Source organism: Periplaneta americana, chromosome 15, assembly GCF_040183065.1.
Source record: "Periplaneta americana isolate PAMFEO1 chromosome 15, P.americana_PAMFEO1_priV1, whole genome shotgun sequence".
Classification (NCBI taxonomy): domain Eukaryota; kingdom Metazoa; phylum Arthropoda; class Insecta; order Blattodea; family Blattidae; genus Periplaneta; species Periplaneta americana.
In genome coordinates this window covers 54,798,906-54,824,894 of record NC_091131.1, presented here as the reverse complement: position 1 = coordinate 54,824,894, position 25,989 = coordinate 54,798,906, and the positions used below count along the sequence as shown (strand labels likewise).

The 25,989-nt window shown below is 35.2% G+C and overlaps 1 protein-coding gene across 1 annotated transcript in view; it reads right to left on the bottom strand.

The window, feature by feature from the left end:
- LOC138714966 (uncharacterized) overlaps nucleotides 1-25,989 on the bottom strand; it is a 196,382-nt gene that overhangs the window by 106,684 nt on the left and 63,709 nt on the right. The window contains exon 2 of the mRNA XM_069847289.1: nucleotides 171-272. The gene's annotated coding sequence lies outside the window, so the exon portion shown is untranslated. The remainder of the gene's footprint in view (nucleotides 1-170; nucleotides 273-25,989) is intronic.

The window sequence follows — 25,989 nt, the reverse complement described above, 5'->3', positions numbered from 1 at the left end:
CATCCGTAACTGAAGGACACATGAGAGTTCTTGAAGTTGACAGCAACGTATGACAACAGAGAGAAAGGAGAAAATTCTTCATTGATCAACAAATGTTTCATGCAGATAGACAGGTCCAGTCAAGAAATTAAACTTTGAGTGTGTATAAATATAAAAAATGTGTAACTTACCGAAAATCAAATACCAAAAGTGTTGATGTCACGGTAGAGTCTTTCTCAAATCCATTCTAGCGTGGAAAGGATGAGGTCGCCTCGTTGCACTTCGATAACATCCTGTCACAAAGAAACGTGTGATTAAATTCGCTGATAAAACAATATCAGAAAATCATGCACACACAATAATGACAGCGTAGCTAAAACTTACAGGTTGAGCACGTGATGTTCTCTTATGATGAGAACTAAAGCGGTTCGAAAGCGGGGTTGCAACTTTGAACAGCTTAATAATTTAAGTAGGCCTAAGTTTGTAGATTTATACGTCAGACATACAAATGCATACAGTAATAGAAAATTGGCGTGGATTGGAAAGAGAAGAGGCTGTTCAGTAACCTTTACATGAAACAACGACTCAAAGTCAGGGTAGAAGAAGAAATGTTTGAAGGTAGTAAAATAGGAAGAGGAGTAAGACAAGGATGTCCTTTATCACCTACCTATTCAACATCTACTTGGAGGATTTAGTGAAGAACTGTTTTCAGAACAAGAGAGGAGTGATAGTAGGAGGAAGAAAAATAAAGTGCATAAGATTTGCTGATGATATTATTGCGTTGTTAGCAGAAGGGGAGATGATACTAAAGGATATACTACTGGAGCTAAATGACGGCTGTGAGCAATATGACATGAAAATAAATGCCAACAAGACGAAGACCATGATCATAGGAAGAAAAGTAAAGAAGGTAAACTTGCGAATTCTAAATCAGACAGTAGAGCAAGTGGACAGCGTCAAATACTTGGAATGTTCTATAAGCAGTAATATGAGCTGCCGTCAAGAAGTCAAAAGGAGGTTAACAATGGCAAAGGAAGCTTTTAATAGAAAAATGAGCATCTTCTGCGGACCTCTGGAAGAAAACTGAGGAAGTGACTATTAAAGTGTTTTGTGTTGAGTGTGGCATTGTATGGGGCAGAAACATGGACATTACGACGAAATGAAAAGAAGCGAATAGAAGCATTTGAAATGTGGATATGGAGAAGAATGGAACGTGTGAAATGCACAGACAGAATAAGAAATGAAGCTGTGTTAGAGAGAGTGAGTGAAGAAAGAATGATGCTGAAACTGATCAGGGAGAGAAAAAGGAATTGGTTGGGTCAGTGGCTGAGAAGAAACTGCCTACTGAAGGATGCACTGGAAGGAATGGTGAACGAGAAAAGAGTTCGGGGTAGAAGAAGATATGAGATGATAGACGACATTAAGATACATGGAGCATATGAGGAGACAAAGAGGAGGGCAGAAAATAGGAAAAACTGGAGAATGTTGGGTTTGCAGTGAAAGACCTGCCCTTGGGCAGAACACTATGAATGAATAAATGATACAACATAAAACTGAGATCGGAACTCTACAGCATTTTATTATTATTATTATTATTATTATTATTATTATTATTAAGTTATTATTATTATTATTATTATTAGTAATAGTAGTAGTAGTAGTAGTAATAGTAGTAGTAGTAATAATAGTAGTAATAGTAGTGGTAGTAGTAATAATAGTAATAGTAGTAATAATGGTAGTAGTAGTAGTAGTAATAGTAATAGTAGTAATAATAGTAGTAGTAATAGCAGTAGTAATAGTAATAGTAATAATAGTAGTAATAGTAGTAGTAGTAACAGTAGTAGTAGTAGTAGTAGTAACAGTAGTAGTAATAGTAGTGGTAATGGTAGTAGTAATAGTAGTGGTAATGGTAATAGTAATAGTAGTAGTAATGGTAGTAGTAGTAGTAGTAGTCGTAGTAGTAGTAGTGATAGTAGTAGTAGTAATGGTGATAGTAGTAGTAATAGTATTAGTAGTGGTAGTAGTAGTAATAGGCTATTAGTGGTGGTAGTAGTAGTAATATTAGTGGTGGTAGTAGTAGTAATTGTAGTAGTAGTAATTGTAGTAGTAGTAACAGTAGTGGTAGTAGTAGTATTATTAGTAGCATTAGTAATAGTAGGGGTAGTAGTAGTAGTAGTAGTAGTAATAGTAGTGGTGATAGTAGTAGTAATAGTGGTAGTAGTAGTAATAGTAGTGGTGGTAGTAGTAGCAATAGTAGTAGTGGTGGTAGTAGTAGTAGTGGTAGTAGTAGTAGTAGTAGTATTAATAGTGGTAGTAGTAGTAATAGTAGTAGTGGTGGTAGTAGTAGTAGTAGTAGTAGTAGTGGTGGTAGTAGTAATAGTAGTAGTAGTAGTAGTAGTATTAGTAGTAGTATTAATACAGTTTTACTTACACAGAAATTCATTTGCATAATTTTTGGACAATTTATGTTTCCAGTTCAAGGCTTGTGGCTATACTTTTAGTTCTGTGATCCGATCCCAACTGGTACCAATCAATTAAACATATCCCTCAATTCCTTGGACAGAAGCCTCTCAGTTCTCAACATGGTAGGAGATATCAGCAACTAGATGTAAACCCGGATGCTAGGGAGGATGTTGCAACCGAAATTCGAGAGCGAAACCTTACTTCACCGGAAACGATGCCAATGAAGCAACCGTCGATGTTCCGGTGAAGAGTTTCAAGAGGAAACTGAATCCATACCCAGCAACACGAGAGGTTAGTAGTTCTAGCATTCTCTTCATTAATGTATTACACATCATTATGGAAGACGATAAACATAGGCCTAAGCTCTTTATACCAACTGAAGAATTTCTTATTGTATTGATATGGCGGTCATACCTCAAAATCACCATTTCTGACTTACGCCCTTTTTATTGCGCACCTAGATTAATTAATATAAATTACTAATTTAATTTACTACTCCCAGCAACAGATACAGTTTTTTATTGGTTTATTTTCCGAAAATTATGAGGCAGTGTCAGACAACGTAATAAATATTTATACATTTAGAAAGTCTCTATTCATTTCGTTAAAAATCCACAGAAAATTAAAAAGAATTTATATTGTTCAAGTATTTAATTTATGAGCTCGCAAAAACATAATTATAAAATCATCAATTAACCAACACGTTCAACAGATGTTTATAAAAATAAATCAAGGCCTCCAGAAAACAAATGAAGACAATAGAGCATTACCAAAACGACTTTCCTTTGTTTTCCACATGCGCTGAATCCGAGTCTGAGATTTATGCTGTCCGAATAGCGGCGTAGACACGTTGTATTGTACATCCTCGTAACTTTAGCAACGCAGCAACAACAAATGGTTCCGAAGTCCAAGTGGCCTTCATCTCGCTTTCATTCTACTTTCCCGTGCACCGGGCGCGGAGAATCTGAGTCATTGGAACAGGGCCTTCTCGATCATGCAACACCAGCATCCGCCTTCATAAAAGCACACATCTTCCTTGTATCTATGGAATTTTTATGTAATGTTTTATTGTCGGGCCCCGTGTTCGCGAATGTGATCAAATGCCGTCCGATGAAAAAAGTTTTATCTGTTTTCAACGTAGTGTTTTATTGGCGCCACAACCTTAGAGTCCCGCCATGATGTCATATCTGAGAAACATTCAGGTATAGATTTATGCAATAAGAGCAGCAGAAGGAGAGAATGAGCGCAACAAAGAGAAAGAAAGCCAAACAGACATAATGGAAGACAAAAAGAAACGTGGGAGGGAACAGCAGAAAGGAAAATAAAAAAGGAAAGGCATAAATAGAAAATGTAATAACATATAAAGAAAAAAAATTAATATTACGAACACGACACAAACTTTTTTTTGTTGGATGTTTCGCTCGTTTCGAAGCATTCAGTTCTTTTATCATGTTGCGATATAAGGCATATAAATATGAATAAAAATTACAAATACCATCGGATTCTTCTAATTAAAATATATATATATATATATTAAATTCTTGGTCTGCACACATATCTGTCAAAAGTTTCATGGTCGCATGCAGAAAAACGTAAGTGATCTAACGCTTATAGCTCATTTCCTTTAACCATACTTCAAATGACGTAAGTAGTACTTAATTGAAAACATTTATGTTACACCCAAATAAAACTACACATTTTATTTTTATGGATTTCACGCAAAAGGTATTCTTTATAATACCAAAAGCAATACATTCGATTTAATTTAAGATTTAAGTAGAACTACATTATGTCAATAATTTACACAAAATATACATAAAACAACTATTCGTATATTATAATCACTTTAATGATATTTCTCTTTCTGCAAAATTCGGCATTTAAAAGTGATATGTATATATAGCATGTATATACATAGGCCTATATATACATATTTATACATACATACATACACATATACATACATACATACATACATACATACATACGTACATACATATTACATGCACATACATACACATATGTACATGCACATACATACACATATATATACACGTACACATATATACATATATATACACCCAAATAAAACTACACACATATATATATATATATATATATATATATATATATATATATACGTGCTATTACTCCCCAGAGGTGGACAAGAAACGATGCTTAGGATAAGTCTTTACGTATAATTATACAGTACGGGACTCAGCTTATGGACCCTAACACGAGGAAAATATCGTAGAGGGATCTGGGAGTGGGGGACGTAGTGGGAACTGTTGAGATAAAGTTCGCCACTGCAGCTTCTCCCATGGCCAACTTGGGATCTTTCGTTGTTGTTTCTCTGAGATCGTTTTAAACACTTGCCAGTTCAAATAACTGATTACATTTTAACTTCAGTATTTAAATCAATGATATTTTAGATATTTTATAGATAAGGGAATACTAAAATTATTAATCCTGTGATAATTTATTAATGATAAAACTTTGTTTAATTTCTACTATGACCATTTTTTGTATTAAAATATATTACAACTGTACTCTGATGATATTAAATTATTATTTGAATTTACAACGGACACACAAGTGGCAAACTTAGGGAACATAATTATGCGTCCTAACTTCACCAGTTGCATCCCCTGTCTCTTGTGTTTTTTTACGAGAAGGAATACCTTATTCTTTACGAAATTTTAATTTAAGATGCTCTTTAGTATCAATATTGCAACGCAACTTTTTATACTTTAGAAATATGACTTCATCTTCAATTTAAAAATAAATTTACTTAAAGTGGCGAACTTAGGGAGGCTTACCTTATTTTAAGACCTCTAGAATCAAGTCCCGTTTTCCTGAAAAAAGTTTAATACCTCACGGAGTGCGTGCATTCTAGATTAAGAACCACTGATCTAAAGTCACATAGTATTACAAAATGAAAAGTGAAAAAAATAAATAAATAAAATAATAATAATAATAATAATAATAATAATAATAATAATAATGCTATGGTTTACATTAAAGACGTTTCTACATAGCCTACTTTTCATACACAAAGTAAAAAAAAAAGTAGAAAAAAAATAAACATCGAAATCGACATAATTTCAGAAGCAGGTTAGGAGCGGAAACGGAAATATAATGGATTTTCGACACTCTTGTGCTTTCCCGACATTCGACACTTCTCATTAAGACACAATGGACCGGTGAGAACAGTCGGAGCATCTGGCTGTCACAACGCGGGTCACAATTACCCGGATTTTAACGCGACCAGGAAATGCAGCTACTTTCACTGCTCCACGTTTCGGGAAAGGCCCCGGCCAGTTCAAGCCTGTACTGCTATCGTTAGCGACAGCAATAAAATTACAAACAGAACTGTGACTACAGCTGTGACAAATCCGAGCTACACATCAGAATGTAAAATTAAGTACTTGAGTGATTCAGCAGAAAAAAAAAAGATCTAAGGTACAACTAAACACGGAATACAATATCGTCAATTAATATTATGTTCACAACTGCCGTATTTTCATTAAAGGCGTACCGTGAATACAATCTGGAGGAGGGGAGATACCTTAATATCTTTTAACATATTTATTTCGAACAGATAAAAAAATCAGAATGTCCTATATATTCAACTTGAATATTCTTCCATTTTTTATGTTGAAAACAAATTTAGATTGTCCATTTTTTAGTGTTACTCTATTTTTGCGGGAGAATTGAAACCTAAAATAAAACTAAAGATTAAATAGGCCCTATTTGTGAATATGAACAGTTTTAACGTTGCGTGGAATCTACGATTTTACGTTCTCACTCCGTATGACCTAGGATCTGGACGTTTGCCCATTGTCGTTGTATCTCTCTGTGTTGTCTTAGGTGAAGTTCCAGCGTCGTGCTGACCCTATATCACGGTAGTTTTACTGTGTCCGTTTAGCGTCAGGGTGAGCAAAATGCTTACTTAGACTAAGTTCTTCGAGGACTGAAAACACCATACATTATTGTCATCCTCTATAAGGAGTTCACTCCCGCCAATAAATGGATCCGACAACCTGATCGCCTCACTAGCAGTGAATGGAGACTAGCTCTTAAAATGACAGCTAATGTTTGTCCACTGCGTGCCACTGCGAGACGGAAACCACTGTCGTCGTTGCGTCAGTGAGATTGAAACTCTTGGCCACGTTTTGGGTGCCTGACCTTTCAGCGAGACGCTGAGGAACTCTAGACATCACAGAATCAGGTCCATGATTGCCGAAGCCTTGAGGAAGGAAGGTCTCACTGTACACGAAGAAGTCCATGGCATCTCTCAAAAGGGATCCTGTCGGCGAATTGACATGCTTGCCATTCCACCAGGCTCTACATCCGCCTACATTATCGAACCGACTATCAGGTTCGAGGCACAGGAACAACAGCCCGCTGAAGTCCACGCAGAAAAATGCAGAATTTATGAGCCCACAGTTCCATTCTATTTGAAGAAATATCACCTCACCTCCATTGAAGTACTAGTTGGGCTAATGGTTGGCGCTAGGGGCACAATACCTCACCTCTTTGTCAGTTTCTGCAAGAAGTTTCAGCTGAACAACGACTTCATTCGTGATGTTTCCCTTATTACTATCAGAGGATCACTTGCCATTTTAAAATACCACCTGTACTTTGTTTCCTAAAAAGGAAGAACTTTTGTTTGAATGTCTAATCTGCTTGTTTACTATGTTTAGGCCTGTTATATTTAAGCTATTATCTTTCCTGTCCTTAATTTTCCCCCTTTTTTTTTGTTCGTTCCCTACCTTTCTCTTTTGTGGTCTGTTTTGTTTTCACTCTGTGTGTTAGTTATGCTTTGTCCAATGAGGCAGTCCCGTTATTGGGAAAGCTGAAAGAGTGTCTTTCATATTATTAATGATAGGCCTAACTTGAATATTATTTACATATATCGCTAAACAACGATAACAGAATATAAATAACTTGAATATTATTTATAGTCTACAGTATCACTAAAGAACAATAACAGAATATGATAAATATCGGTTTGTTTAATTAATATAAGATATTATATTATATTATATAATTAATTATTTAAATGAAATCTATTTTACAAAGAAGAATGGTTGTTTATATTATAATAATTACTTATATAAAATACAGATTATTTGTATCGCGAAAGAACAATAACAGAATATAAATAACTTGAATATTATTTATAACGGTAAAGAACAAAAACAGAATATAAATGATAAGTTGAATATCATTTGTATCGCTAAAGAACGATAACAATATAAATAATATGAATATTATTTATATCGTTAAAGAAGGATAACAGAATACAAAAGAAAACTTGAATATTATTTACACCGCTAAAGAACAATAACAGAATACAAATGACTTGAATATTATTTATATCGCTAAAGAACGATAACAGAATACAAATGATGATTTCAATATTATTTATATCGCTAAAGATCGACAACAGAATAAAAAAATTGTAACTTGAATATTATTTATATCGCTAAAAGAACGATAACAAAATATAAATAACTTGAATATTATAACCCGTCTGACGAAACATTGCAGTTTTCAGATGAGGGCGCTCGTGTGTCGCGAATGCGATCCGCTCAGTCTCGATGCATGGCGAGTCAGCTGGAGAAATGTTGATACAGTCTGACAATAAAAACATCAACAACTGTTATGAACATAATCAAATACAATTATCAATACCATAGTTGAATTTACTTTTTCTGTCATGTACGGTATATACACGTACTTTATTCCAGAAGTAGCTGTATGCCTGGGGCAGAGGTCTCAATTTCATCTGCACTCTCAGTTGAACTGCCTTCGTCTGCTGTATCTGTGCTGCTACCTGGCCTATCATAATCCATCTCATCTTCATCACTACTCACAATGCCTATGTTTATTACTACCCTTTCTACTTCCTCTTCCATTAACGCGTCACGACGCCAATATTCGTCCTCGATATGTTTAACAGATTGGCAGCATTTTATCCAGACTTCTTTGCTGATTTCGCTTGTTGATTGTGCGGTCATTTGTTTCAAAACTGACAGCCTCCAGAATGTATCTTTTCCGTCATTAAACTGTACCTTTTTCTTAAAGCATTCAGAAGCTTGCGTAGGGTCGGAATTTCTTTTCTCTTCTCATAAAACTCTAAAAAAGTTCTGCGGATGACACATTTTTTCAAAATCATCAAGTACAATTTTCTTTGGATGTGGGCGGCTTTCACCAGGAGTTGAAAATTGTCCTCCAATGCGCTTTGCTTCCTCACCTCCTTAGCTATAGTATGTTTTGTTATTTCACTCTTCCCCACCGCCGTTGCTGTTCTTTTCACAGCGTTCGTTAATGGAATGATAAGACCTTCCTTTTTCTCTTCTTTACAAAATTTTAGCACATTGTATATAATCTTTCTGCTTTGCGAGTGTAAGACTTCGCGTGACGAGTGTCTCGGCGGAGTTTCCATTTGCTCTTGTGTACACACACACTTCCGATACCGACTAGCAGACTGAACGAACTGAACTGAGGCATTTCTTTTCTGCAGCGCTGTGAATAGTACGTCAGAACAGGATGACGTAATGCAGTGTCGATCGCATGTTTATGTCCAAGCTTACTCTACCTGCCGTCTGCAATGATTATTCAGATAGGTTATATATATGAGCCGTTCAGAGCAGAAGTGGTGTAAGTCAAAATTGGGTAATGAGGTTTAAAGTAAAAATTCTGTAAAATACAGCTCAAAGTAGCAATTAATATGTCCTTCGTGCTATCCAATGTCTACTAATAATTAAAATAAATTGAATATTAATTGCTACTTTGAGCTGTATTTTACAGAATGTTTACTTTAACCCTCATCATCCATTTTTGACTTACACCACTTCTGCTCTCAACGGATCATATATCGATAAAGAACGATAACAGAATATAAATGATAACTCGAATATTATTTATAACGCTGAAGAACAATAACAGAATATAAATGATAATTTGAATATTACTTATATCTCTAAAGAACAATTAAAAAATAAAATGAAAACTGGAGTAAGGCCCGAACTCACAACCTTCGAATCATTAGGCGAGCACTCTACCGCTGGTATACGAGACACAGACTTAGAATAACTCCATGGTTCCGGAACTGCTTGTACAAGCACATGCATCGTGTAACATCGCCATTGGACTTTGAAAATATTCGTTGTTCACGAGTGTATATTATAACATGAACGAGTTTCGTAATAAAAAAAATACGTATGTATTAATGAAGCACACTTAAGAATGGCTTAGCTTAACAAAACAAATAACAATATGACTAAAAATATTGTTATGTACAAATTCTCTGAACCAATCGTAGAGAAACACCAAACACCTTGGCAGTGACTGTCTACGTTGATGATAGGACACTTTCAATGTCCTCAAAATCTTTCTTTCAAGAAACAATAAACTTGATAAATAATGCCTTTTGTATGACTTCTGATATTAGAGCTCACTGAGACATGATGGCATTACTTGTATGATTAGTATTTAAAAATACTGTTTATTATAAGTGATTAGTATTTAAAAATACTGTTTATTATGAGAGAGTAGTATTTAAAAATACTGTTTATTATGAGTGATTAGTATTTAAAAATACTGTTTATTATGGGTGATTAGTAGACTTCGTGGAATTGCCACGAGAATCGCAAGGTTTACTACGCACGCGGTATAGACTGCATGAGAAGGGGACGTGCAACGGATGGAGTATGCCTCTGATGTAAACACTGAGCAGTATACTGCGGTTACAATAAAACCTGTATCCTGCATTCAAGAAATATAATGAATGTTCGTTGAAGTAGGAAATATCTAAACATGTAAATGCACAATTATTTTATAGTGAGATACATTAACTCTTAAAATTTAATGTAAGATACTCACATCATTCTTGAATATGTGCATTGCAGTGAAGAGTTATGTACATTTTGAGCGACTGCAAAGTAACCTCCTCCGATGGTCACTAAAATAGTTTTTATTTTGGGAAAATGTACGTTCATCATCACACGATGTAATATGTACATATTTGAAGAATGGAAAGTCACTGCTTTTTAGTACACCAACTTCAGACGTCTTGTCGTGACCTGATAGTACATCATTTATAATACGAAGTTGTGAATAGGCAGAATTTTTAGCAATAATGTTTCTCAACTTATATTTCACTTTTTCTGAAATTAGTGAATTGTTATTTTGGATAAAGTTTGTGAGACTTTATCCAGTATATTAAGGGCTTCTGAGAGTTGTAGTTTAGACGATTCTAACAGAATGATGCTTCTGGACACGATTTTAAAATTAGAATCAATGAACAGAATATCTTCCAATCACTGTTCAGAAGGCAATGATTTTACAGCTGCAACATTGGAACTGTCTGTGCTATCCAATGTATCAGTTACCTCCATTATTTTGCCGTAATGTTATGCATAATAATTAACAGCATCCAACCACGTTCCCCAACGGGTCAAGACTGGCTGCGGGGGTAAGGGTATTCCAGGGGCAATTATTTGGAACAGCAACACTCTCATTGTAGTATGTTTGACTGAATTTTTGTCTGCACTGAACAAATGTTAAGCTTTGACTATTCCAACCACAGTAATGCAAAAACAAGTGCTTACATAGGTATACATTTGCTATAGCTGCTCTATCTATTTGGACCGGTCACAACTCTTAAAATGAACTGCTTATACTACGAGACCGGGCGGTCGCTCACCTCCTCTATACTACCGTACATCGGCAACCTGATGGCATGATGCGTGTGGCAATTCAACGAAGCCTAGTAATTAGTATTTAAAAATACTGTTTATTATGAGTGATTAGTATTTCAAAATACTGTTTACTACGAGTAATTAGTGTTTAAAAATACTGTTTATTATGAGTAATTAGTATTTAAAAATGCTGTTTATAAAAGTACCGTTTATTATTATATATATTTGCGAACGATCTATATAACACAGTAGTATCACAGACGAGCACTTTTCAACAACTAGCATTCGAACGCAGCGACAGGAAGATCCCTTTGTTCAGGTCATAAACCGCTAGAGAAAGTGTGGAGTGAATAGTTTTCGCACAAGACCAAAAACCCGCCTATTTCTTCTGCCTTTACTACCAACATCAACCACAACACCAACCACAACTACTACTACCACTACCACCACTAATACTATTACTATTAGAACTACTACTAATATTACTACTGCTGGTAATATTTGAACTCTCTTACTGACATTTAACGGGACATTGTATATTCCACGAAATTATTAATTCAACTGAAAGAATGAATTTGAGAACTAAACCCTATTGCAGTTTGGTTGATAGGCTTTCCCCTCTACTCACACTCCCTAGCATCAGTGAAGGGGAAGATGCTACTGTCCATCTCACAAATGTTCAACTAATTGACTTCCTACATAGTGACAAATTTTATCTCTGAAAGTGTTTACTGGTACTCTATATTTCGAAAGTCCATATTAAGCGTTTATATTGAATTTTATTGCTGTTTATGTTAACTGGCACATTAAAAAGCTGCTGACAACAGAAGATAAATGTTTTCTCCACCGCTAGTTGCTACTCTACAGTATACAGAATGGAACAATCTGCACTGTGTCGCTCCCCCTGACTTCATAATACAAACTGACATTCCTAAATGTAATTAATTATATTAGTTGAACATATTGTAAGATCTCTAACATGTAAGTGTCAAACATCTGTGACACTGCATTTTATATTCCCTTACAGTATATACTTTATTTAATATTTTATTGTCTAGTGCGTACAGCTTGGGAGGTGCAGGTATAAGAGGTAACAGCCACCAGTCTGTCACTGACGGACTCAAGACAAGTAGAAGGGGAAAGAAATGCCTTCGCATCCTCTCAACTTGTATGAAATGTCGTTTAGGTCTATTATTAGGTCATGAAGATTATGGCGTTCCTCTGGTGATCGAAGCAATTCTGAATTTTTTCTGGCAACTTTGAGGAGACTGGTCTTCTACACTTCAATGGCTGTTTTCAAGAACAAGTACAATTTTTTTAAGCAACGGTGAAGTGTGCGAATAGCGGTATCTTTTGTTTTGTACCACGATGGGAACTAAGAAAATATGCTGTTTATTCTAGAATAATTTCAGTTCATTCGTCAACAGCTAGTACTTTTTATTTATCCTACCTTCCGTACGTTATCTGTGGACGGTAATCAAGCATTGATTATAAATACTGTCTTTAATGTTCTCTTTACAAAATGTAGGCTACTTATTTAGCATTCCATCTTCATACTTGTTTTGATGTGTCTGTCCCAATACAATTTAAATTTACTGTCTTATAGTAAGATTGCCAAACTATATTGTAGTACTAGGTATGTTATGGATTCTGTAATTCATTTATGTTTGAAGTTCATTTCTGGCGATCCATTTTATATATCCATTATCTGATGATATGTTGTCTCTGTGTCGAAACTGAACATACATAAGATAGTTGATTTTTTATTTTATTTTTTCATAATATTTTGTACAAATGTAACAATATCATTCATTTGACAGATGTATTTGTTGTACTTTCATGTACTGACGTTTTGATCAAGTACGCCCACGATGATACCTTCTTTTCCTGGCAATAGACGTCCCTCGCTGAGCCATAGATCGGACAATACTTTCTTTATGTGGTCTGCTTTCATAAAATTCTCTCTTCGCCCTACTTGCTTCCATAGTTTGGAGAGTTATTAGATCTTATACTTCTAGAGATTTAGAGATTTGTTTACATCTGACACTATTATTATTATTATTATTATTATTATTATTATTATTATTATTATTATTGTTAGCAGTAATAGTGTTACTGCCATTATAATCAAAGTGTTATCCTAACAATCAAACCGTGCTCAGGCACCCTAAAAATTTCTTATTAAGAGACTAACATTTGAAGGGGTGAGAATGAAACGGTTCAAAGACACATTTTAATAAAAATTTTCTCTTGTGCGAGTTCATTTCTCACACATATGGTGATGCTATTAGTAGTATGTTATAAGATTTACTCAACAAGTATACGCTGAAGAAGATATTATCATACGCACCTAATAGCACTGGACTCCAAACCTTTAATATGATTTTCTACTAAATTTTGTCTTTGCGGCTTAAGATAATATAATTCTCACCCTTTCATGTCATTGTTCAGAAAGTCCTCTTACTTTACGTGATGATGGTCGACGTACAATTCAGTGATCGCCAAAAGCTGTGTCATGACACATGCCCCTGCCTCCACTCAAGCGTAACCATGGCATCATACCCCCACCCTCTATTTACAGCCATCACTTCGATATAAATTTTACATTTATCAGCAGCGGACGTACGCATGTAATGCTACAAGTGTGAAGGATAATATGTTTCGATGTCTTTTCGAAAACAGATAATAAGTAAAAACTTAATTTTAAAGAGCATGGGAGGAAAAGTATTCATTTTGTGCAGATGGAAAAAATATGAGATACTTAATTTGTTGTAAAATTTTAGATGAAGTATAAAAGAACAATGTACGTTGTCATTATTTTTCTTGTTATGAAGACTACCATGCCCTTACCTGTAAATTGAATATTTTATTAATAAACGAACAATAAAAAGTATCGGCTTCTATGTCTTAATCGGTGTAAAATACTTCCACGTTTTTTCGACGTATGTAGTGTAATTTGAATATTTCATAAATAAATAAATAATAAAAAGTATCGATCGGCTTCCATGTCTTAATCGGAGTAAAATACTTCGACTTTTTTTAAGTACGTAGTGTAATTTACAACTCCGTGACCAGCCTGGTATGTTTTTCTAATTTCAAATATCTGCTGATGTAAAGTACACGTTCTTTCTATGGTAAATAAGAAAATGTATTTATTTTATTTTATTAATAATACAAAAATAATAAATAGGAGGATAAAAAATTAACATGGAACAAAGTCTGTATAGTTAATAAGTAAAAGAATATTATATTGCTTTTGTTTTTTGAACACAGTCCGTCTCTGCACTGTTATTCACTGCATTACCTGAGGAGATCCCACTCCACCCCTCTCCTTGCGATAGTGGCGTGCGGGTTGCATTTCTATTACGTCACAATTTCGTGGTGTTTGGCAACCACTGGTGTACATAGTCTATGCGTGTATTTCTCCTACTATACTCCCAAATCACAGTTATTATTATATTCTACACATTACATTCTCAACATTATATCACCTCATTGACAATAAGAAGTAACCTCGACAGTTCAAAAGCATCGTTAAATAAAAAAAGAAGAAAATAATTTGGCCCAATGGCTTTAGCTGAGCTTTCTCCGAGCGCCCACACAAACCACTGCAACCGCATGAACTTGCATTCCGTACAAAGCCGCAAGGTTTCAGTAAATGCTTGTGAGATACTCGACACCGTCTACGTGAGTTGAACGAAAATCTTGCGATGACTATCATCTTCGGTGGTTGAAAAATAATAATAATAATAATAATAATAATAATAATAATAATAATAATAATAATAATTATTATTATTATTATTATTATTATTATTTATTTATTTATTTATTGATATTTATGTGCTGGACAACAGCCATAGGCCAATAAAAGTCCAGCACAGTGATACAAATAATGCAATAAAATGAACAACTATCATACACATTACATAATAGAGATAACAACAAAATAAAGAACATAGATTACAATGATTAGTTTACGAGAATTAATACTATTATATTTTATGGAAAGGAGTTGATTCATACAAAAGTATTACCAAAATGTGTAGAAAGATAATGCAATTAACACTAGCAAAGACATTGCCATGTTCTAATACTTCTATACATTGAATGGATCGAAATCGCCAACATGTAAGTTAGCATGTTTAATACATCTGGAGACCGGCGCGGAAGATTTAGAATTTCTAATATAGAAGAGTTTGTGATGTCTCATGTCCTTCATAGGAATACGAAGGCTGACATTGTTTAAGAAAGATTGACAATTAATGTCACCTTTAAGGACCTTGCATAAGAATAAGTAATCGAGATCATGACGTCTGGCATACAGGCTTCGACATTTAAAGTGCTCGCATTTTTGATCATAGTTATACTCAGAGCTATTAGGCAGGAATCGGTAAGAACATAATGAAAAAAATTTCCTTTGAATATTTTCAAGTTTTGCCGAATCAGAACTAGTAATAGAGTTCCAAACTACAGATGCATATTCGAGTTTCGATCTCACTAATGTATAGTATTGAAAGAGAGTCTGTGTTGAAAAAGAATAAGTAATTGACCGAATTATTCCTAACATTCTTACTGCATGGTTATAAACAGGGAAAGGATTTATATGTAAATACATATTTACTTATAAAGCTAATATAATTTATATTTTGCATTATCTTTATGTTTCACAATGTGTAGGGTTGAAAAATCCTACTTTTATTTTCCATATTTTTCCATATTTTAGAGTTTAGTACATATTTTCGTTAATTTCCATATATTTTCCATATTTCATATAAAACAGTCCATATTATATTAGGTTTAACAATAAAACAAAACAAAATTCCATTAACTTTTAAAAATACATTTCAACAATAGAGATTTAAACACATGTTCAGTAATCCCTTTAACATCAGAGTTATTTGAAAATTAGCAGTCCTATCAACAATGGGAAAGTAAGTTACAAAACTGTATTAATTTAATTTAAAATTTTTAACAGACTTCAGTTGTGCAGCTCAACAGTTAAATGCCAGTCAGAGTACACATAGGTTCAGTTTTGTAAATCATACTATAAAGACGGTAAATATGCCAAAAGTACGTCATTCAGTCAATTTAAAATCAAAACTAACAAGTTACATTTCAGAATTTAAAGAAGATGGTTTATCAACTGACAATAAAATATTATTTTGTAATTTGTGTCAGTGTGCAGTATCATCTACACAAAAGTTCCTGGTGCAACAACACATTACAACTAGTAAACATCAGGCCAACAAACAACTAAATTCCAAGCAGAGACAATTGTTTTTAACACAACCAACAACATCGAATGTAAGATCTGAGTTTAACATCGACCTGTGCCGTTCTCTCATCTCTGCTGATATTCCTCTCTACAAACTAAAGAATAAGGTCTTCAGGGAATTCCTTGAAAAATATACTCAACATACAATCCCGGATGAGTCAACACTTAGGAAGACGTATGCTCCATCCATCTACGATGAGACAATACAGAAGATAAGAGATGAAATTAAAGATAGTTCAATTTGGGTTTCCATTGATGAGACTCCCGACAAAGAAGGTAGACTTGTTGGTAATGTAGTTATCGGTTTGTTAAGTGAACAATATTCTGAACGAATTCTTTTACATTGTGATGTTCTAGAAAAGTGCAATAACAAAACTATAGTTAAACTGTTCAACGAAGCTATGGGTATCCTGTGGCCAAAGGGTATTATGTACGATAATGTGTTATTCTTTATTAGCGATGCTGCCCCTTATATGGTCAAAGCTGGACAAGCATTATCTGTTGTATATCCTAAATTGACTCATTTTACTTGTGTGGCGCATGCATTTCATCGTGTGGCAGAAGTGGTCAGAGACAATTTCCCTAAAGTAGATTTGTTGATTTCATCAGTGAAAAAAGTATTTCTCAAAGCTCCCAGTAGAGTTAACGTGTTGAAAGAAATGTACCCTGAAATTCCATTGCCACCAAAGCCAATTTTAACTAGATGGGGTACATGGCTAGAAGCAGTTGAATATTATGCCGAACATATAGACTCTATTAACAATGTTCTCCTTGCATTGGACTCTGAAGATGCAGTCTCAATTGATACTGCGAAAACAGTTACCTGTGACATAAGTGTGAAGAATGACTTAGCTCACATTCAGCATACATTTTCATGCATCATAAAAACGCTCAAAAGTCTCCAAAATAGGCAACTTTCACTATCTGAAAGTTTTGAAATTATAAATAGTACTGTGGAACAACTGAATCGTGGTAGAGGTAAAGTTGCAGATGCAGTAAGAGCTAAGGTGGACACTGTACTTTCAAAAAACCCTGGATATGAAGAACTACAAAAGGTTGTTGCTGTGATGAGTGGTGAATCAACAGTGAAGATTAACTTGGACTTATCCCCAGCAGACATTGTGAAATTGAATTATGTACCAGTTACTTCTTGTGACGTCGAACGCTCTTTTAGTCAGTATAAATCTATCCTCAGAGACAATAGAAGAAGATTCACTTTTCAGCACTTGAAAGAAATGTTTGTAACCTATTGTTATGGTAACAGACAATAAAAATTGTGTTTTGTTGAAACTACATTGGAAGATAAGGTACGTCCATTATATTTTTTGTTTAGTTTGATTAAAATGTACCAATATTTAACGTACATAGTCATTTTTTTTATAATTTTAAGTCCATATTTAATTCCATATTTTGGTAAAAATAACTACATATATATTTACATATTTCATATATTTTTAGTCCATATAAATCCGTTCCCTGGTTATAAATATAATCAATGTGGTTGTGAAAATATAATTTATTGTCAATTAATAAACGAAGGTCTCTAATACAATCTTTTCTGTTAATAATAATAATAATAATAATAATAATAATAATAATAATAGTAATAATAATAGTTTATTTTAACTGGCAGTGTTACGGCTATTTGGCCTTCTCTTCCACTCAGACAGTATGATACAAAATTACTACATTACTATAAACAAAATATAATACAATAAAAATTCCTTTTATCTTCCCACCACACCAGTAAAATAACACTGTACAACATGAAAATTATCCTTTTCACAAAAATATATGTATTCGATGTATTTTGTGGTCGCAAAAACGAATCTGAAGTTAGTTTTTATCCAGCACGTACTGTTTCTAAAAAAAAAAAGTTATTTAATGTTAGTGAAATAATGCACTACTTTCACCTTATGGGATGCAACATGTCACTGAAAGTACACTTCTTGACAGCCATCTGGACTTCTTTCCAAAAAAACCTTGGTGCTGTAAGCGATGAACACGGGGAGAGATTTCATCAAGAAATATCTACCTTCGAAAAGCGCTTCAGTGGAAGGTGGAATGCAAGTATGCTGGCTGAATATTGCAGGTCTCTCATCAGAGAGATTGTAGACGCTGTGTAACAAACGTAAAAGATCAAAAAAATATTTTAATTTGTGAATTTTGTCCAAACAAAGGTTGCTTTATGTACTATTGTAACAAATTTGTGTAAATAAGTGCAGTGCGTGTACCATAAAAATGGTATGTGTTAGAAAATTTTGTTTTCAGAAATTAACTCAGCACCTCTCATTTACGATGAAAGAGTAATGGAACGGAGAAAAATTCTCTCCGGCGCCGGAATTTGAACCCGGGTTTTCAGCTCTACGTGCTGACGCTTTATCCATTAAGCCACACCGGATTCCACGCCGGCGTCGGAAGAATCGTCTCAGTTTTAAGTTCCAACTCTTGGGTTCCCTCTAGTGGCCGCCATCTGCACTACGTCATAGATATCTATGAACCTAGGACCGAAATCCACACATGTGCTGAGGTGCACTCGTAATGAGTGACTAGTTGGCCGGGATCCGACGGAATAAGCGCCGTCTTACGCATATCATATATATATATATATTATTATAATGTACCGAAGTACATATATTTCCATGCAGATATTCTGCGTCATCATACGATGAAAGAGTAATGGAACGGAGAAAAATTCTCTCCGGCGCCGGATATCTATTACGTAGTGCAGAGGACGGCCACTAGAGGGAACCCAAGAGTTGGAACTTAAAACTGAGACGATTCTTCCGACGCCGGGGTGGAATCCGGTGTGGCTTAGTGGATAAAGCGTCAGCACGTAGAGCTGAAAACCCGGGTTCAAATCCCGGCGCCGGAGAGAATTTTTCTCCGTTTCATTACTTTTTCATCGTATGATGACGCAGAATATCTGCATGGAAATATCATATGTACTTCGGTACATTATAATAATATATACCTCTCATTTAGTTAAAATTGCATAGTTTCATCTAAAGGACAGAAACAAAGTTTAAATTTGTTGTCCAGTGTAATTATGTAATAATGGTGACTATTAGAAAATTTCTCCCATCCCTGTAGTTCATCAATACATGACAGGCAAAAGAAAAAAAATCAAACCAATAGTTGACATACTTCAAACTAGTGAGCAATACGTTCTATACAAGCAGCGAATCGCAACATGAAACTTCAGTCAGGATAACCGATCCCGGAACTCCAATCTGCCCAGGTTTCGTATTAACAATGCGTGACAGCACCTCATTTGCGCTATACCCCAAACGCTCCGAACAAATGTATGTATTTCCAGGCTTTCTTTGCTCGTCTGTCTTCGGAACCTACCGGGAGCTAACTTTTCTGCAACCAAACTCCTTAATTATGGTCATCAAAGCTGGTTTTCCGATGCTTTACTGCATCACACAGTTCACATGTTGTGTACGGCGGTCTTCTTTGATGAGTGCGTCGATTTGACTCTTGTTGCATTCTGTCACTGCCGTTGCTGGCCGGCCGTTTCGATGCATCTCAATTTTATTATTTTAGTTTCTTCGCTCTTTAAATGCCTCACCCAGAGTCTTACTGAACTGATGTCTACAGTATTGTTATGACAATTTTTTTAAACGCGTATGGATCGTAAGGAATTCAATCACAGCACTTTTTTTAACGGATTTATTTTTATTTTAGTAGGTTATTTTACGACACTTTATCAACATCTCAGGATATTTGGCGTTTGAATAAGATGAAGGTGATAATGCCGATGAAATGAGTCCTGGGTCCAGCACCTAAAGTTACCCAGCATTTGCTCACATTGGGTTGAGGGAAACCCCCGGAAAGAACCTCAACCAAGTAACTTTCCCCGACCGGGAATCGAACCTGGGCCACCTGGTTTCGCGGCCAGGCGCGGTAGTCTTTTTAACGGATATTGGAAACATCCACCATTTTGAACAGCTGTTGTTTCGCTTTCATGTGACATATCGCAATGTCAATCCTTATGGCAAAACAAGAGACATCTTGTAATCATCAAATGAAATTGGAAATAATAAGGGTCGCCAGATTTGAAAGAAAAGAAATAGACGTGTCACTTTTGTACCAACCCACGTACACCTTCATGCGGGAATTAACTAATTACAATGAAGTTAAAAATCATTACTTCACGGACGTCAAAAACCGGTGCGATTAAATCACTTTTCATACAAGCAAAGCTGTCCCATTGCAGGCCGCGAAAGACTCTTAGGATGGCGGGGTATTAAGATTCCTAACTTACGAGACAATAGACAGTGAGTAGCAGTAGGGATGCTAGTCCTACTTGCTGGTCACCTTTGCCCCCAAGGAAATAATCCTGTTATCTAATTCTGTTGGAGAACGAGTGAACTCCGGACCACAGCGCGGCTGAAAAGATTAGATCACTGGAGACAATCCATGACCTCATCGGAAATCGAGCCTTCAATCTTTCGGCTTGTAGTGCAACTCGACACTACTGCGTGCCCCACATTTTTCTTGCAGGAGGTATAAAAGAAACTACATTGTAATCCGAAAGTAGCTCGAGACGAGTTTTACTACCCCTGACTTGCGCGAAGTGTCAACAATATCTGGGGCACACGACTTGTTGGCCCTGGTCTCAGCACGCAACTTGGCCGTCGGTTCATATCTCTTCAGAGGCACATGTTTCACTCACCGATCCGGTGCTCTGGAATCGAACATGTGACATTTCGAGTCCAAGAAAACATGTTTGGATTTATAGCCGGTTTTTTAATTAATGAACACAGACAATCATATAATCGTTTTAACAAGTAAATTACACAAAAAAGAGTTTTATGAATTAAAATGCAATTAGATATGTTTAATTGCAGCGGAAGAATATGAATCGTTTCATTCAGAGAATCTTTACCAGTGCGATGTGAAATAATATTAAACATATCGCACTCCCAGTAAAATAGTGTCGTAACTCGAAAATTGTGATTCGTAAAGACATGCTACTTCCTAGTAAAATACTGCTGTAAAAGTATTTCAATAAACAGGTACCAAAACCTTTGATAAAATTTACTATTAATTTACTATTTAATTATTATAATTTCATACCTCCAACTAGTAAAACAGAGTTGCAAATAATTTACGAAAGTAATATGTGATTTTCGACATACTGTACGACAGTATTTTACTGAAAGTGCACGCATACCGCACGATCCAACTGTGGATAAATTTGCCCACGGCTTTCCAAAGAAGAAATCCGAATTCCGCCACGGGCAGAGGTTTGCGACAGGAAAGCAGTTTTGGACTTGCTTCATGTTTCCTTTCTTTCTTATCAAGTTATCAGTCATTGATGCTGTGGTTTAATGGGACTACCTAATATGGTATAACTCAGGCCTTTCATTAAGTTTTAACACTTACATGGTAACGGCTACATGTAGTCTTTCAATGTAATATGAACATAAATTCGTTCACTAACCACATGTTTGATAGATAGTAAGGGCGTTATTAATTACTTAGGTACGCTACCAAATACTTCTTTTCTACCATGGCTGCAAATTCGGCTGATCCAAGTCCTATTTTCGATAAAGTAATAGAGATTTCTTTCCCCTTTATAGGATCTGGGTGTGATTCTCGTCTTGCGTTTATTCTGTTTTATTACACGATTCCTTTTTCTTCAGTAAACTTATTATTATGATGAATGACTTGAATTAGAATATATCGGGCGTGTTTATTATTAGATACAGCCGTTTGCACCTCTCTGTTGATTCCATGATAAGATAAATATCTCAATTCCGGTGGGTAATATGATGAAAAATAGCTCAACAATTGCTGTATCTGTTCCAATAAATTTTTCAAATGAAATTGTGTTTTCTTTCTGTGAAACGGCCCCTGTCGAACTTATTTTTTACGGCCCTTGTAATTGCGGTCGAGTGGCCAAAATTCGTATAAGCACTTCTTTTAACATTATTAACGTGGTGAAAGAAAAAAACTTAACTTTTTTATCTGCCCCCATCAGAATGTTTGCTTGTAAGGTATGTAAAAATAAGAGTCTTAAGATTCGAATAATACACATGCGAAATACGAAAACAAAAATTATACCAGCAATAACTGCCTCAAATGGAAATATATGTTGGCTTTAGAATTAACTAAAAGACATCTCAAGGAGGCATCACATAATATTTATACCCTACTGGATAATATATATTATTTATGTAATTGTGTCTTTCGCTTTACACACACGCACACGCACGCGCACACGCACACGCACACGCACACGCACACGCACACGCACACGCACACACACACACACACACATATGGCTTTCTTCATTCTTCTGGAACGGTTTATATTTCCAGCGAATGTTTATCAGATTCAGTACCCTATACATTACCCGGTCATTCTGTTTGTGGAACGGCAGTTGCTTGTATTAATGCCTATTAAGCGCGTCTCTGTATGTCACCTGCGCAGTACGATCGCTCTCTTATTCTAGTCATAGACTATGCATATGTCTTTCTCTTTACCATAAAAGAGTAACAACATAAGATCGCAGCGCCTCTGTTTACGTTCCACATATAAAATGGCCACCTAGTAGGATACATATTTGAAGAATTGAATATTTATCTTGTCAACTCCAGAATGAGATATATGTATATATATTTTTTCGGAAAACGTATTATGTGTCCTTTCTAGTATTAAATTTTACATTACCTCGTTAACATGTTTCAACCTGTTACAAGCCATTTCTCATGATAAATTTTACATTACCTCGTTAACATGTTTCAGTCTGTTATCGGTCATTCTCGTGTTAAATTTTACATTACCTCGCTAGCATGTTTCAGCCTGTTATCGGTCATTCTCGTGTTAAATTTTACATTACCTCGTTAACATGTTTCAGCCAGGTATCGGCCATTCTCGTGTTAAATTTTACATTACCTCGTTAACATGTTTCAGCCAGGTATTGGCCATTCTCGTGTTAAATTTTACATTACCTCGTTAACATGTTTCAGCCAGGTATCGGCCATTCTTGCGTTAAATTTTACATTATCTCGTTAACATGTTTCAGCCAGTTATCGGCTATTTCTCGTGTTAAATTTTACATTACCTCATTAACGTCTTTCAGCCTGTTATCGGCCATTTCTCGTGTTAAATTTTACATTACCTCGTTTACATGTTTCAGCCTGTTATCGGCCAATCAAGATGTAATCAAGTTGTATATTTTTTGTGTTTACAATTCTCTATTGTTTCACTAATTTCTTTATAACAAAGTTATAAGATCTACATTACGATCGCTTTCTATATAATATTATTTTAAAATAATAATAATAACAATAATAATCATCATCATCATATCATGGAATGACAACTACTGTCGGTGACTCAGGAGAAGACGAGAGCGGACTGAGGGGGAAGGGATGTGAACAGATAACGTACGACACGTCAATATTTGTAATGTAGTAAGCGGAAACATTAGGTCTCCTTCTGTTCAACTTAGCTTTAATTTCCATATGCATTGTTACTCATGTTTCCTGTACGAGTAATAACCTCGATACTGGGATGCTTATCTGAGCGATGTTTATAATAAACAGCGATAATCAAGAAGGTCATATTCTTGCCCCTCGTCTTCTCCTGAGTAGCGGACAGTACATTTATTTTCCAAGACAAACTCATGTACTCGACTCACGACAAATAGGCCTATATGGTTAGTTAATGAAGCCATAATGAATTAAGGATGAAATGAGAATTGCTACCTACATTGAAGTACTCTGTTGTATTCGTCATGAATCTCAAGGACTGTTTTGAGGACTAAAACATGAATCCTCTGAAGGAAACTCCTCAGGTGATTAAGATACTGCGGGGCAGTTATGTTTTGTGTCACTAATTGTCTGAACTCTGTGCAATAAAACTTAGGTTTATATTGACAGGTAATTTGTAAGTTTCAATGAGGTATTGAATACGCTTTCCATAGCACACTTCGGCCCTGGCACTTCAAGATGATGCAACCCGCACCATAAAACTCGCTTTCATTATGATGTAAAGTTGTCACGCTGTAACAAACAAGTGAAATAGCGTTGCTTCTTTTATATCCTTCGAAGGGAATTCCGGAGTTTCTAAGTTTCCGCCATCCTACACGCAAATCTACATAGAACCAACTCGAGCATTTGGAAGCTACAATAGCCCATAAGGAAGGATTTCTTAATTTTTGGAAAGTAAGATACATTTTTTAAGTACTTTAGAAATTACAATTCTTTCTCATATTGATGGAATTATACTTAAAGTAATGCGAATGCCCAATATTGGTATGAAACCAATTGATTGACTGGTTAGGGGTGAAATGAGAGCAGAATAAATCTGATTACTGCATTTTAGATTTCTACTTTTCCCTTTCATTTTGTTATGTTATAAAATATAATTTAACTTAACGTTAGGTAATGTATTTACACACATGTGCAAAATAATGTAATGGAATAAGTTCCAAAGATGACAACTGAAAGCTCATTCCTCTACTGACATTATTGAACTCTGTTACAGTGAACTGCCTTTCATTAAATGGTATTAATGTTGTACTTAAAATGAAACAGATCCAAATGAATTAATTAACCATTAATGAAAATATTTACTTATCTCCTGTAATGCTAAGCTTATTGTAAGGAATTTTTGCCCCTTTCTTGCATACTGATTACACCATACTGTACACTCAGTGGTGGGCAAAATGAACGCAACCCACAAGACAGGATTTAAATGGCAACTACATACTGTGGGAGGGATTGCACTCTACAGTGCAGTGACGGATTTACAGACAGTTGCGCCATTACACTCCTACCTATCATATGTAATTAGAAGAGTTCATTCACGTGATATTTAATTAATCATTTTTCAAAGTAATTTCTTCGAAATTGGGATTTATGTCTGTGCATGCTATTTTCAGTTGCGCAAGGAGATGAGAATCGCTTAAGCGGGATCTGTGGCTGGACTTTATAAATTTCATTTTAGAAAACAGCTGTTCACACTGGTAGGTTGATGAATACATACCGTCATTTCCCATAACTATAGTCCTGGAAAACAATTATGGTTCACGATACAACTATTCAGAGAACATTGTAGAAGTAACATAGACCGTTCGTAGATAGCTGCAGTGATTTGAATTCAAACTACAGTACAGCAAGAATATAGATAAACGAGGTACTACGTTATGGAGTACAAAATTTGAATAGTTGTATCGTGGACAATAGTTATGTTCCAGGACCATAGTTATGGTAAATGATGGTACTCATTATTTTTTAAGCAAACTGTGTAAGCAATGGATATGTAGTAGGCCTACTGGACATCTTTTAAAAAAATTTAACCCCCAGCAGACATTCACATTCTGTTTTCAAGAGGCTATCATTCTGCAAATCCAGTACCTCTGACTGCAATTCTGGTATAACATTTTCAATTTAAACATGAAAAGGAGTGGCAAAAATATTGAAATCTTTTTCCATCCTTTAAAAATCACTGAATCTGTGCTCTTTGAACTGGTATAACAGGTGATTTATTTTAAGAATGTACATATTTAAGTTCGCGTCCTGAATATTTGTAACTGAT